The 14,707-nt window shown below is 43.5% G+C and overlaps 1 protein-coding gene across 1 annotated transcript in view; it reads right to left on the bottom strand.

Annotated features, from left to right (window-relative positions):
• The window catches only part of SGCD (sarcoglycan delta), a 910,009-nt gene extending 895,616 nt beyond the window's left edge, over nt 1-14,393 (bottom strand). The window contains exon 1 of the mRNA XM_041747418.1: nt 14,306-14,393. The gene's annotated coding sequence lies outside the window, so the exon portion shown is untranslated. The remainder of the gene's footprint in view (nt 1-14,305) is intronic.
• Nucleotides 14,394-14,707: the final 314 nt, after the last annotated feature.

The raw sequence follows: 14,707 nt of genomic DNA, 5'->3' as shown, positions 1-14,707 counted from the left end.
TACTTCTTCATTACCTACCTGTGTGGGAAAAAAAAACTATCCAGTTTGTAGCTTATTTCTTCACTTTATGTACCTTTTGAAGAGCAAAATATAAAATAAAGGATCTGTAAAGTCAATGGGTTTTTGGTTTTGGTTTTGGTTTTTGCAATGTCTAATAAAATGGATAAGCCTCTAATGAGATCAATCAGAAAAAGAAAGAGGGCAAGAGGGAAGAAGGCAGCAGATTGTGATGTTGTTTGGGAGTTTAGTTTATGCTTCCGTGATTGATTAGACACACGCTCTTATTGTCTGGCATTTTATTTTCTTCAAAAAAATACACATGTTAGAAAAAATATACTGTGATGCAGATAATATTTAGCCTTATTTCATTTTACCTATTTATTTTACTTATAGTTCCTCCCTCTATATCAAATCTTCTTTTAGTATTACTTTTCTTTTGTTATTTCCATTGCCAAGCTCAATTTGTCTGAAAATGTGTTTATTTTGTTATTATTAAAAGGGAAACAAGTCTAGCTTGACAGTTTCTATCAGATCTCTGAAGATACTATTCCAGATCTTCTGTCCTCTACTGGTGTCTGTGAGCAACTGGTAATCATGGGTCCTTTGTAGATGATCTGTCTTTGCTCTCTAGAGGCTTCTAAGACCTTCTCTTTATGTTTTGTATGTTTATGTTTTGTTATGTTTTGCAATTTCACTACAAGTATAAGTATGGATTAATTTTATTTAATGTATCTTGCTTGTACTTTATGTGTCTGTGGATTAACATCATCTATCAGCTTTAGAAAACTCCCAGATTTTACCTCTTCAACTGTTAGGTCTCCTCCATTTTGCTTCCCTTCTGGGGCTCTGATTAAACATATTAAAAACTTAAATCTGTTGTCATAGGCTAACATTTTAAATAACTGCCTATACTTCTTTAAGGATTCATACCTCTTTATTTTATGTTCCATATGTGATAATTCCAGCAACTAAAAATCTCAAGGAGTTAAGTATGTTTTCTGTTTTGTTTTCTTTATATCTTTGACATTCTGCTCTGTTCTGCTCAATAATTACATTGTTTATGAAATATTATTTATAACAACATTTCTGCATTTTGCTAAAAAATAAGCAGCACTCAACTTTTATTGTTTATACCTGTATATGTTATATATAACCAGGGAGGTTAGCTAGTAATATAGTTAAGTGTATGTATATATGTACATATATATCTATTTGAGAAGAATTTGAGATTTCTTTTCTTGACTTTGACTTTTTATCTTTGACTGATTTGTCTGAAATTTTCAGACAAATTTCTTTATATCTTTGGCTGGTTTTCTTTTTTTTAAGATTTTATTTATTTATTCATGAGAGACACACACACACACAGAGAGAGAGAGAGAGAGAGAGAGAGAGTCAGATACATAGGCAAAGAGTGAAGCAGGCTCCATGCAGGGAGTCCAATGTGGGACTCAATCCCTGGACTCCAGGATCATGCCCTGAGCTGAAGGCAGATGCTTAATCACTGAGCCACCCAGGCATCCCAATGTATTTTTATCATCTTTGATTGTGGGATCACTTTTTTATCTTTTTTATGGAATTCCTGTGGTCTCATATAGGGTATGCTTTCCTCTATAGAGAATGTGTGGTTGCTTTTGCTAGAAGCCACCGAAAGCTACCAACCTAGGATCACTTGGTCCCATTCCAGGTCATGATTTCATGTAGGAGTCAAGTTTAGTTTCCTTGCCTTCTGGTTTCTAAGTAGCAAGCTCAAGCCTGATTGGTCCTCAGATACAGAGCTATTTGGGTATTTGCCTCAGAACAGTTCTGGTCTTTCTCACTTGTTCTTTGCTCAGTACTTCCTACCTGATTTTCTGCTCTAGGTTTGTTTTTGTTTTCTCTGAGCGAGATGGATAGGTACTTGGAGGGTTAGAGATGTCCCTTATCTCAAATCAGTAGTGCACTGACACCTAGGTTTAACCACAATCTAGATATTTTAAAGCACTGGGATAGTCTTCCAAGTGAAAGTATAAGATAATTATTTTTAATTTCTTATTTTAAGAGTTCAGTTGATATAATTAGAGTCACATAAAACTATTCATCTCCATTATATGATAGTTCTCTGATGACATGTTGGAAACACCATCCAATTATATTGCTCCTACCAAATCACTTCCTTTCTGGATCCTAGTAGATTTACTATCTACAGCATCCAGTTTAAGTCTTAATTACATACAAGAGTTTTATCATTCTCATTCTGCTCTGGGTAAGTGCTGTCTCTAGATTCTCCAAAGACACAAAGCATTGTCTTTCCTTGTCTTCTATTCTCCCAGCACCCCAAGGACAAAAAGTCCTTGATGAAAAAATAATTGTTGGTAATTTCAATGTGTAAAAAAAAAGTTCATACAATTGAATTAAAAACAGAATTCTTGAAAACAAGCACAAGAGATATACAATTACAAGTCCTCTCTCCCAAAATAATTCCCCCATTTATTACAAGTAAAATCAATGATGAGAAATATAAATACCCAACACCCTGCTTGAAACTACAATTTAAGCTGTTCACAGCAAAACTTCCAGGAGGAAGTGGGAGGGGAAATGCTATCATCACTGCCTTGAGGAAAATTGAAACTCTTAATTTTGCATATAAGAAATTGCATTTGTTTCTGTATGAGTCTCCCTCTCTATCACATTCTTAAACAAGAGAGGGGAATCAGAAATACATTTCCTCCTCCAGGTTTCAAAACCAAAACAGACCTAATGATACAAGCACAATCCCTTAGTGAATAAAATTACAAACAGTCTAGCTACTCAGGACCAATTTGTAATCAGAGCATCAAGTCATACTATACGAAAATGTCAATTCTGGCGCAGCCTTGATGAGCTAAGATTGAATGCGTGGGCCAGTTTATCATATTATCCCAAATGCCCTCTTTTAAAGCTGGCAGGTCCAATTCGCGAACAAAAAGGATTTCAGTTTGAGGGATTTTGCATCTGAAAAAGAACCACCCGGACTGGGTAGTGTTTTTCATTGCTATTTTATTTTCTTAACAGAAATAAATGCACAGAAAACATCCAACACAAGTATGTTCTCACAATCAACTGGTCCTACATATATGCTTCCACAACACTCTTCATTATGATGTATAAAAATAAAAATCTTATGCAGACGTAGGAGACACTTTTGCTGAGGTGCCTGGGCGGCTCAGCTGGTTAAGCATCTGCCTTCAGTTCAGGTCATGATCTCAGGGTCCCAGGATTGATCCCCAGTGCTGCCTCCCCTGCTCAGCACGGAGTCTGTTTCTCCTTCTCCCTCCTCCACTGTGCTCATACCCTGTCTCTGTCTCTCTCAAATAAATAAAACATTAAAAAAAAAAAGAAGGGATACTTTTGCTGTTAAAAATATGTCATTCAATAAAAATATATTAATACATGTCAAGCATTTTGATACCATCTGCCTCATCTCTCCCTTTGAGCTGGTGGAAGTAATGCTGGAACATGCACATTAAAAGCTTCATTAAAGTAGGGTAAGGGGAGGGGGAGCAAAGAACTGGCTCTTATTAACTCTCAGGGCTGTTTCAGTTCATTCTGTTTCATTCAAAACACCTGATCTTAAAACTGACAAAAACTTACAGTTGGAATACAAAGTAAAATTTCCTCCCTCCTTTGGATGGTATGGACATTCCCAAATGACCATTTAAAACCAGCTTCTTTCACAAATTTCCTGAGTACTCTGCTCATAGGGAGGCAGCTGCCTCTATCTCTTACAACTGTTTTCACACTAGCCAAACCTGTGAATTTACTTTCTAATTCATTCATTTATTCAAGTGTATGGTATGTGCCTTCACTGAACAATTGTTTCCTGACTACATTTCCTTCAAACTCACTAGGATTATAGGCAAGGGAGCTTCACTGAAAAATCCTGAGCTCTACATGTTTATATAAAGGAAAATCTATTTTATTGTTATTGAGAAATAGCCATTTACCCTCTTCAAGCCTTCTACAGAACCCTGGCTGGGGCAGCTTAGATGGAACATTATATTTCTGCCACATACTCATATGCTGGCCTCAAGCTAGGAAAACATGAACTACTACAGTCTCTACTTCAAGAACCACTAGTTTCCTTGCTGGTTCTCCTTGTGAAACTCCAAATCCCTCCTCAGGGCCTGTGTACTCGCTCTCCCTTCTGCATGGAATGTTCTTTTAGCAGTTATCTTCTAGACAGCATCTGGCTTAAGTCTCAATAACACACAATTGTTTATCATTCCCAACCTGTTTTGATTAAGTAAATGCTGTTTACAGATTCATCAAGGACAGGAAGCATTGTCTTTATTTATCTCCTATCCTCTTAGGATCCCAGAGATAAAAGATCCTCAACAAATAATTGTTGGTAGTTTTATTGGTATAAAAAAAGTTCACACAGTAGTAAAAATTCATTTCTTAAAAACATGCACAAATTCAACTTGATTTAGTGGGGCCTTCTCTGGCTCCACTTCTCTCTCTCTCTCTCTCTCTCTCTCTCACAAACACACACATGCATGCGCATGCGCGCACGCACATACGCACATGCACACACACATACACACACACACACACACACACACACACACACAAAGGTAGGTTCACCCCAGAGTTTAGTCACCAGACTTTACCACAGCTAAATAATTCCCAGTGCATCCATATGATGTCACACTATGCAGCTCAGAAAAATAACAAGGCAGCTCAATATAAACTTATGTTAACATTCCTGAAGATGTGCCATTTAAATTTAAAAGAACAAGATATGTTGCATGCTGTCATTCATATGAGAGAGGAAAAATATGTGCATCCTGTCCCCACGCATACTAGGGAAAATGCAGAACACCCTGGAAACATGGTTGTACCAGGAAAGAGGGAACTTGGGACTTGGGATCAGAAATAGAAGAATGCTTCCTTTTCACCCATTTATACTGGCTAGCCTGTTACCATTCATACACAGTGTTAAATTAAAACTTATCACGTTTTAAAAATTCGGCCACCAATCTTAGGTCCCATCATCTTTCCAGAAAAAGTCCTTTGTACACCAAGTATGGCAACGCCAGACTGTCATAAGATCCTCATATTAATAATGCCTTTAAACCTAGAAGTAGCTAATACCCTCTGAGTTGAGAAAGGGAGGAGTGGGCCAGAGAGAGACCAGTATTGAGAGAAAGAACATCCTAGTTGGCATCAATGCTTCTTCCATCATTCAGTATCTTATCCTTAATCATACAATCAATGCATCTGTAGAGGCCTACAGAGGAGCCAAAGGGCCCTCACCACCATCCCTGCTGCTCCACAGACCCATTAAACCACAAACACCCACCACCAAACTCATGCATCACAAATCAACTGTCACTGAAATCTCACAAAAAAATCTCTACTTGGAGTGAGGTAAAGTCAAGGTCAAGTCAAAAGGCAGAAATTATGAACAATCAATGACAACAATTTGCTATCAGATTGAAGCTAAGTAATGGCCCAACATCCGCAATCAAAAATGTTTTTACTCATAGTGGGAGTGGATCCTGGGAGCCTGGGTCTAACACTGGCTCTGCACTAGCTTGCCATGGTACCTTGGATCAGAAAAAGTGGCTCTGCCTCTGCAGGCCTCATTATCTCCACTCTAAAATCTATATTTGCCAATTAGGTAAGAGCTTTGCAGATCAAGAGTGTCACACCATCAGAGTCACGGGATCAATTTTGCATGTCGTAGTATAATTTTTTAAAAATTAACTAGAAGAGAATGGAAAACATCAGAGTATATCACCCAGAGCAAGGGTAAATATTTTTTGAAACTTTTGTTTCACTTATATTTGTATGTTGTGTCTGTACTTGGGTATGTGTACAGCTATAGACTAAAATCAGAAGTATCAGAAAAACATAGTAAAGGTGTTATTTTTTAAAACCTCTGTATCAGTTACGTATGGATGTGTATACTAGATAAGCATGTGAAATATGTTTCTTAATGTACATTACAATCATTTGAAAGCCACAGGACAAGTGAGATATTCTCTAAGCTCCTTTCAAGCCAGGGATTTTCTAAGTCAACTGGAGACAGTATTACCTAGTGAAGTTTGAAAATAAGAAAAGTCTGGGTTCAAAGCACTGCTCTGCACTGTTGGTGGTGCAGATTTGATGCACATTAACCTTTCAACCCTCAGCTTCCTTAGTTCCCTAAAGATCCTACTTGGAGATTTGGGTGTCTGGGAATAGGGAAAAGAGTGATCACTTTCCCTCCTGCCCATTTGCATTGCTATTCCACAATATTTTCCTTCTTAGACTACCACCTTTTTTCCTTACTATTCTAGTTGTATCCTGCCCTGACTTTTCAGCATATTTGTCATTTCTATGGTAATATCATGATTGCCCTACCCATAACTATAATTGCTGGGCTAGTGGGCACATGAAATGAGAAAAAACATGAAAGGAACTTAGGAGCATGTCAGTTTACATCGTAGGACCTCAATACATGCTGATAGTAATAGTGGAAGAAGTCATATGAACAGGTGGTGGTGGTGGTAATGGTAGTATTTATCCTCAATGCCTATCAAAATGCAGTAAGGTCAAACATATAAATGAGATAATAGGTCTAAACAGCTAATGTAGCTGATCTATATCCTATTCAGAAAATAATAGTGAATCACAGAAAATTCCAAATTATCTGAAGCCCAAAGTAATTATTCTTTAATAAAGGGATTTTAGAAACCCAGATGAAGTAGGAAAAGGAGGAATTCATTCTGGTCGTAGAGGTACAAAGAAAGGTGCCTCTTCCTTGCACCCAGTCCTTGAAGACCAAATCATAAATAGCACCAATAATCTCAGACTGATTATGGCTGAGAGGAAAAAGAATTCTTATCTGGGCCTTCCCTCCTTAAATAATCACAATTTTGTTACTTTGGGTAGGTTTGGTAAGATTTGGGGATGCAGGGAAGGTGCTATGTTGAGATATTTCTGCTGCCTTCTCAGCACTGATTATAACGTTTCCAAAAGATCATCCACAATATATCGCATCAATGATCTGTGTCTTACTGTCTCCATAATATTGACACCATGTGATAAAGATCTGTGTGTTAACAATGTCAGAGTAGACTGCACACGTTTCTGCGCCCGAGGATGTATTTAGGCTGGTCCATTTAGTCAGACATCAGAGCACCTCAGAGGGAGAGAGAAGGGTCCCAAGGTGACCATGTCCCATCTAAAAAATAGTATCAAGAAGAAAGGGGAACCTGATCTGAAACACTACTTGCCAACAAATCCACAGCTAGAGGCTTGGCAATGCACTTCCATATATCCTTAAATCTCCTTGAAATACCACACTTGAACATCAAAGAAAGATCCCTGTCAAGTCACATTTTCTTGTTTGAAAAGCAGACTGGGAATCCCAGAAGCCCATAGGACCTCGGCAACATAGGACATGTTGACATGATCTCACAAACTTCTCTGAAACGTGGGGTTTGCCCTAGTAGCACACCACTTCAGTCCTGCTTCCTTCCTTTTCAGCATGAGCTCTAACTTGGAATTTTGCAAAGGCCAAGCTGTGTCCATGCAGGAAGGCTTCCAAGCATGCCTTCAAAGCAACAAGTAGCTTACCACAGATGTGTTAACCACTCTCAGCTGTGCAGGAAGACTCCAGGGCTAGCAACTAGAAAGCTCTGGCTCTCATGATGGCTCTGGCACTTATTTGCTGGATGACCTGGGAAAAGGCCCTTTCCTTCTCTGAGCCTGTCCTTTCTTCTCTTGACAAGCTGGTAGAACTAGATTATCTCTGACTTTGGTTCTAACTCCACAAGTCTATTAATTTTTAAAACTTTTGGGCTGAGAAACCAGTATCTTTCTGAGCAACTAATTAAATGTACAGATAAAATCACATTAACTTATAAATCAGAATGTCCCTTCTAATTACATCTTAAGCAACATCACAATGGAATTTGCCCAAAGCTACCAAAGTAGTTAATCAACAACTACTGATACCTTTACATTCCTCCTTCCATCTGAAGGACTGGTGCCTCTGGGGACACATTATACCTCCTGCTTTTCAATTCCAATGGTTGGATACTTGTCTCTTAGAGCTTAAGGACAATGACCACTTTTTCTGGGCCACCAAGAGTTAGTTCAAAGTTTCAATTGGTCACTAAAGGTATTGTGTTAGTTTTCTATCTGTCATGCATTGTCCTGGCCACTGTAAGTACAACTTCAATTAAGAACAGATTCCTGATCTCAAGAAGTTTATACACAGACTAAATAGCATATATAGAGAAGTAAGTAGACATGTACATTACAGTTTAAGTAGAAGAACACACTACAAAGACTTCTAACCCAGCCCTTGAGGAGTCAAAGGAAATTTCCCAAAGAAGCAATATCTATGCCAAGATCTTAAAAACAGGTAGAAATTAACCAAACAAAAGTAGTGGGGAACTCTTTTTTTTTTTTTAAGATTTTATTTATTTACTTGAGAGAGATGTGTGAGCAAGAGAGTGAGAGAAAAGGAGCTAGGGGAGGAGTAGACTCCCCACTGAGCAGGGAGCCTGATGTGGGGCTCAATCCCAGTACCCTGAGATCATGACCTGAGCCAAAGGCAGATGCTTACCCAACTGAGCCACCCAGGTACCCACAGTTGAACTCTTACCAATCCATGAGACTCTTACCAGTTTCTGGAAAAGCAAAACCATATTTTTGGAGGTGATGTAACAACCTAAAAACTATCCTCCCAAATTCAAAAGATCCCCATCTAGAATTGCTCTCCTTAATGTTCTATGTAATGGGTTTAATTAAAATCCAAACCAGAATATGTTGCATATCCAACACTGTTTCTTAATGTATAAGAAGAGAACAGGGAGTTAAATCAATGCAATAGTAAGAGTCTGTGGGGGTTTAAAAGGGCAGATGTGGCTTTCAAGTCTCCCGCTGTTACTTAGGATCTGGGTGACACTGCAAGTTGCTTAACTTCTGTGTTGTCAGTGTCATCCTCAGTTAAATGAAGCCTGGCACAGGACAAATGTGTAACAAATACTACCTAATAGAGGAGTCCTTACCACATGCCAATGCTGTGCTCAGCACTTTAGTCACTGACGAAGGTAAGTCCTGGCCGCATACACAGAAGGGGCACCCTGTTCGTGTCTCCGACGTCCAGGTGAAGACACGGAAGCTTGGAGGAGTTCAACAAGCAGACCCAGGCTACAACAGCTAGCACGGTGAAGGTAGGCCTTGACCCTAGATTCCAAGCCCTAGTCTTAAGCACTAACAGTGTTTCTTTCTACCTTCTACTTCGCCACTGCGAGCTCTGCCAGCAATGTAGGTTTTCACCACTGAAGTGGCAAAACATTCCCAGCATATTAAAGATGCAGATGTTGTAAATGGCATTATTCCTTGGTTTGTGTGCTATTCGAATAGCTGTCATTATTTAAAACACATGTTATCGGACAATCGCTTATCAAAGCTACCTGAGGCTCAATTACCATCCTTGAATAAGAGGTCAGGGTTAAAAGCATCAGATTCAGAAAATAAATCTGGACTGAAAAGGGAAAAGATGACAAAACAGTTTGCTGGACAAGATGTCTGGCACCTTTGGCCACTTTTCAATGAAATAGAAGGGAAAAGATGTTGAGGTCACCGAGAAAACAATTTAAGTGGGCCAGAAAGAGACAGAGTGTGTGTGATGGCTCCTTTTTCCCTGCAGGAGACACTGACATAGTCTGAGGGAGTCAAAAGTGTAATAATGAAGAGGAGGCAAGGGGTTTTTCTCACACCACAGCTAGATCCACTAAATTGGGAGATGGAACTTGACACTTTTGACATAGCAGCACATTGGCCTGGCTCATGGTGTCATTTTGTGTCAAGTATTAGTACAAACACCGTCACTGATGCACTGAAGGAGCATTTGATGTTTCTTTAAATGGCTTCCAACTTGGCACAGGAAAAAACCAAGTATCATAAACATCAATGTGATTGCTATACCTCTCAAAAAGCTTTCAAAGTTGCCTCTGGGTTGACCAGCTTGTTTCTTTACCTGTGGCACATTAGCAAGAGCTACAGAACACATAGAGCACACTACTTTTTGTGTGTTTTTTTGATTGGAAGCAGGAGGGATTGGAGTGCTCTTGAAGCTGTCTGAAAGAGACCCACAGTGTCAGAATCCAGGAGTTATGACCAGGGTGAACCGTAATGTGCGGATGCAGACTTGGGGCATAGACAAAAATGGGCTCTTTGCCCCAAGGTTTGGATTTGGGAAGCCTTTAGCGGGGTCCAGGAACTTGTGTTCCAACTGAGATGCTCATGTGACCTTGGTGATAAGCTAGATGCAACCACACTGGTCTGATGGGGACAAGGCTGGACTGAGATTCAAGCTATCAGGGTGCTGGCCCCAGTTCTGACACCTACTGGGTGTAGGATCTCTGGCAAGTCACTTTTTTGTTTTTTCTGCTACTTCTCCTTTTCCTCCATTGATAAAGTGAGAGAGAGAGAGACAGAGAGACAGAGAGTGTCAGGAAAGCTCTCCGAGGATCTTTGGCTCCACCATTCTCTAACAGAGTGTTGGGGTTAGGAGCCACTACAGTACATAAGTAGGACCTTAGACTCAAGTCCCTAAACCTAGGTTCTGACTTTAGCACTGCTACTCTCCAGTTGCTGGACAACTAATATGATTTCTCTGGGAACAAGAATATGTATTTATATTATTATAATTAATACATTTATAATAAGTATTCTAATTATTACAATTAATAGATCTATCATTTTGAAGCTTCTGTTTCTTCAACTCTAAAAGACCGGTGATAGGGATCCCTGGGTGGCGCAGCGGTTTGGCGCCTGCCTTTGGCCCAGGGCGCGATCCTGGAGACCCGGGATCGAATCCCACGTCGGGCTCCCGGTGCATGGAGCCTGCTTCTCCCTCTGCCTGTGTCTCTGCCTCTCTCTCTCTCTGTGTGTGACTATCATAAATAAATAAAAAATTTAAAAAAATAAAATAAATAAAAGACCGGTGATTAAAAAAAAAAAGGGCCCATGGAATAGTTTTAATTATTAAATAGTTTTTGTGTTGGGATGCTTGTGTGGCTCAGCAGTTGAGCGTCTGCCTTTGGCTTAGGGCATGATCCCAGGTACAGGGATGGAGTCCCATATCCAGCTCCCTGTGAGGAACCTGCTTCTCCCTCTGTCTATGCCTCTCATGAATAAATAAATATTTTTTAAAAATAGTTTTTGAAAAAAAATAATAAAATAAAAAAATAAAAATAAAAATAAAAATAGTTTTTGTGTTAAATAGGCAGTGTCTAAGGAGTGCCCAGGACGGTGCCCTGTTGAGTGCTCAATACCTGGTAGTTGTGGATAGCCCTGACAAGGTCAACCAGAAGCCCTTTCTGCTGTCCCCTGGAGCTACTGTGATTAATGAGGTTCATGGAAAGTAACCCTGGCTGAGCAATCCTTGGGCTTGTCCTTATAGCAAGAGAAAATCACAAGAAATGAGCACTTTTGGCAAGAGGGTGGGCTGCTGGAGAGAGGCATGAAGCTACGCCTCTTAGGAGGAAATAGAACAAATGAGAGAAGGGCATTGCCCACTCTACACCACGTTTAGCAAAGTGTGGGTCCAGGATGACCTGCTGGAGGAGGGCCCGGGCGGTCATTAAAGCACCTTCTTGTCCCTGCTGGCTCAGATTCCCAAGGGAGTGGGTCCTGTAATTTGTTTTTCTCAGAGGCTAGGCAGGAGATTCTTCCAAGCTGGGGTTAGAGCATCACTGGCTAAAACAGTTAAGGAAACAACCTTCTCCCCAATTCTCCAGTCCTGTGTTTACCCAGGAAAGAAAAATAAATAAATAAAGCCAGGGAAGGCGAATGAACTCGTGCACCTGTGCATATACCAAGCATCTGAACTTCTTATATTCTTGTCATCTCCAGTACAGCTGGGTTCCAAGCCAGTGTCCAATTTCTGCATAATTCACGACTCCCCAGAGAAACAAACACTGGTGAAGGGCTACCTAAGGATGTGGATTATGTCAACTTCCTTAGACCATCGGAGTGGTTTGTAAAAATTAGATACAAGAAGCGAGTGCCTCCCCTCTTCCTCGGCCCACTCTGTTCTCCCACCCTTTTCTTTCTTGCCCCCTGACTTCGCCACCCTGGTTCCCATTCCTGTCCCTTTGAGACTTTCCTTCTCATGCTCTTTTCTCCGGATTTATTTTCTCTTTCTTCCTTCTTTCCACTCCTCTCTCCTATTTTTGCTCCCTCTACCCTATAGCTTTCTTTCTCTTTTTCGTCTCTTTCTCCTTTTGCCTCCGTGTGTGTGTGTGTGTGTGTGTGTGTGTGTGTGTATCTGATTCCCCTGTGTTCCGCCTCTGTGTGTCTCTCTACTGTCAAACAGCCCGCCTCACTGCCCATCCCTGCTCTTGACGCCTGCTCCTGAGTCCCCTCAACAAGGAGCCCCTAGGGGGCACACTCCTGGCTAGGAAGCCCGAGGCCCACGCTCAATCAGCCAGCGCCCTCTACAAGAGGCTCCCTCTAGTTACAAGTTCTTGGAGACCTGCTGCCAGAGACCCCCAGTGAGGAGGATCCCTCATGGTAAGGGACATGGAATCCCGCCTGGGAAGACGCAGCAGGGTTAGGGAATAGAAACAGTAAGGCCACAGGGGTCTAGTCCCCAGACCTTCCCCTGGATGGGAAGCCACGGGGCCAAGCCTGGCAGTGGAGAGTTCTTTTGCGTTGTGGAATGTCTGTCACCTCATTTCCCTGACACAGCCATACCCCAAGAGCTGGCAGTGGAGTGGCAGCGCCAAGGGGCTGCTGGGAAAGCTTCAGCATCTTAAAATGCCCATCAGTCTTCATCAGCCCATTAACAAAATCTAAGTAAAACCTGAGCCTCTGCTTTGCATGTAGACTCTCCCCCCAACATCCCCTCCCCCAAGCTGCTCCTCCATCTGCCAACCCCAGCCCATCTCCGGTTCCTAGACATACCAGAGCCTCTGCCATGAGCAGAGATAACTTTCCAGATCTACAGTTAGGCAACCGGAGGGATAGAGAAGTTACACAGCAGGCTCTGGAAGATGCTACTTTGGAGGGCCACCGCTATCAGGACCCAGAGTATTTTGCACACTCGAAAACACCAAAGGATGCAGAGTTCAGATGAAACTTTTTCAAAGCTGAACCACAGCCTCTCCCAGTTCCAATCTCCGTGGGCAGGTGCAGAACTTTGTCTCTCTCTAGTTTCTTTCCGCACAGCTCTCGAGCTCGACCTGCCCGCACACTCCTCCCCGCACACCACCTATACACGCCAATCACCTGGAGCCCTCCGTCTGAGTCTTAGGATGAAAGTGCAGGAGCCAGCCAGGTAAAGAAGAATCAGCTCAGGCCGAGGCTCATCGCAATGCTCCCGCAACTCCCCCTCCCCCTAGGGGAGTATAGAGGAGCAAAACGCTGACGTTTGGCTCCCTGCCCAGCCCGGGGAGCTGGAATACCCGCCACCAGGGACTGAAGAAGGCAGGGGCTCGCGTCCGAGGACCAGCCAAGTCCACGTCGCCCCAGCTGAATGGCCCCTCAGTTGCCTGCAAGTTGAAACCTCAGTCAGGCACACAATGAGGCCGCTGTTTTCCGACAGGAGGCATTTGGATGCCTCACACACTCAGCGCAAACCGGGCCTGAGAGCAGAGCGCGTTTCCTTACCCATGTTCAGATGCGCCCCTAGATGCGGTTCAGTTGCGGTTCCCTTCCCGCGTGCCTGGCCACAGGGAGCCCGTGCAGGCCACCTGTTGGACTCTGTCCGGCCACCCTAGATCTTGCGCCCACAAACCCGCACTGAGGAGCGGGTCATCCAGGGTACCCAATCCATCAGCAACAGAGAAATTTCACTTGCGCCTCCTCCTATGGCTACCTTCCCTGCTCCCAGTCACACGCATACACACTTGCTTCATATCCCGGCAGTCACTACTGTTTTAGGAAGCGCGCTCAGCCTCCCCGAGGGGCCCGGGCTGCCCACGATCTCCGAGCGCGCCCAGGCGGCAGTGGATCTCCAAGCGCTCAGCCGGGCGTCTGCTTAACGCGCGGGCGGCAGAAAAGCCCCCAAAGCCACCCTGGTGGGGGAGAGTCAGCGGCCTGCTCTAGGGAGCCCCGTTTGTCCTATGGAAGCGGAAGGGGCCTCCTTCCTAGGTTCAGACGTGAAGGCAATCGGGGAAACCCCGAAGGCAATCGGACCGGGGGAACCCATGTTGCGTTTCGCTGCCAAATCCCAGGATAGGTGCAAAGGGTCGGTCTCAACTTTCTCGTGTCTCCCTGCCATCCCTGCAAGCAACTAGCTGGGGGGACGGTTCGCCTCCGCGAACGGGCTACTCACCCCTGGGCGTGAACGCCGCCCCCGGAGGGGACCCCCGCAGACTGGCGCGCGTGGAATCCGTGCAACGCCTGGGCGTCTCGCTCGTCTCCCGGGCCACGCGGCTAAGGCTACGCGCTCCAAGCGGGGCAGCCGAGGGCAGTCGATCCCATGGGCGGCGAGTTGGCAGAGGGCGCGCCGCCCGGCTGGGGGCGCATCGCTCCCAGCGCTGGCGCAGGCTGCAGTGGGGCGAGGGGCTCCCGGGGAAGTTGGCGGCGCCGGGGTGGACTTCGGACTTCGCGCTCGCTTCGGCTCGAGCGGCCCGGCGAATCCTCTGGGATAGGCAAGGGGCTCGCCGGCGGAATGGGGGCCGCCGCGGGCCGAGAGGCTGCGGGAAGCCTCCGCTGGCCGCCGCCTAGAAGGAGC

Source organism: Vulpes lagopus, chromosome 3 (genome assembly GCF_018345385.1).
Source record: "Vulpes lagopus strain Blue_001 chromosome 3, ASM1834538v1, whole genome shotgun sequence".
NCBI lineage: Eukaryota > Metazoa > Chordata > Mammalia > Carnivora > Canidae > Vulpes > Vulpes lagopus.
This window is presented reverse-complemented; position numbering and strand designations above follow the sequence as displayed.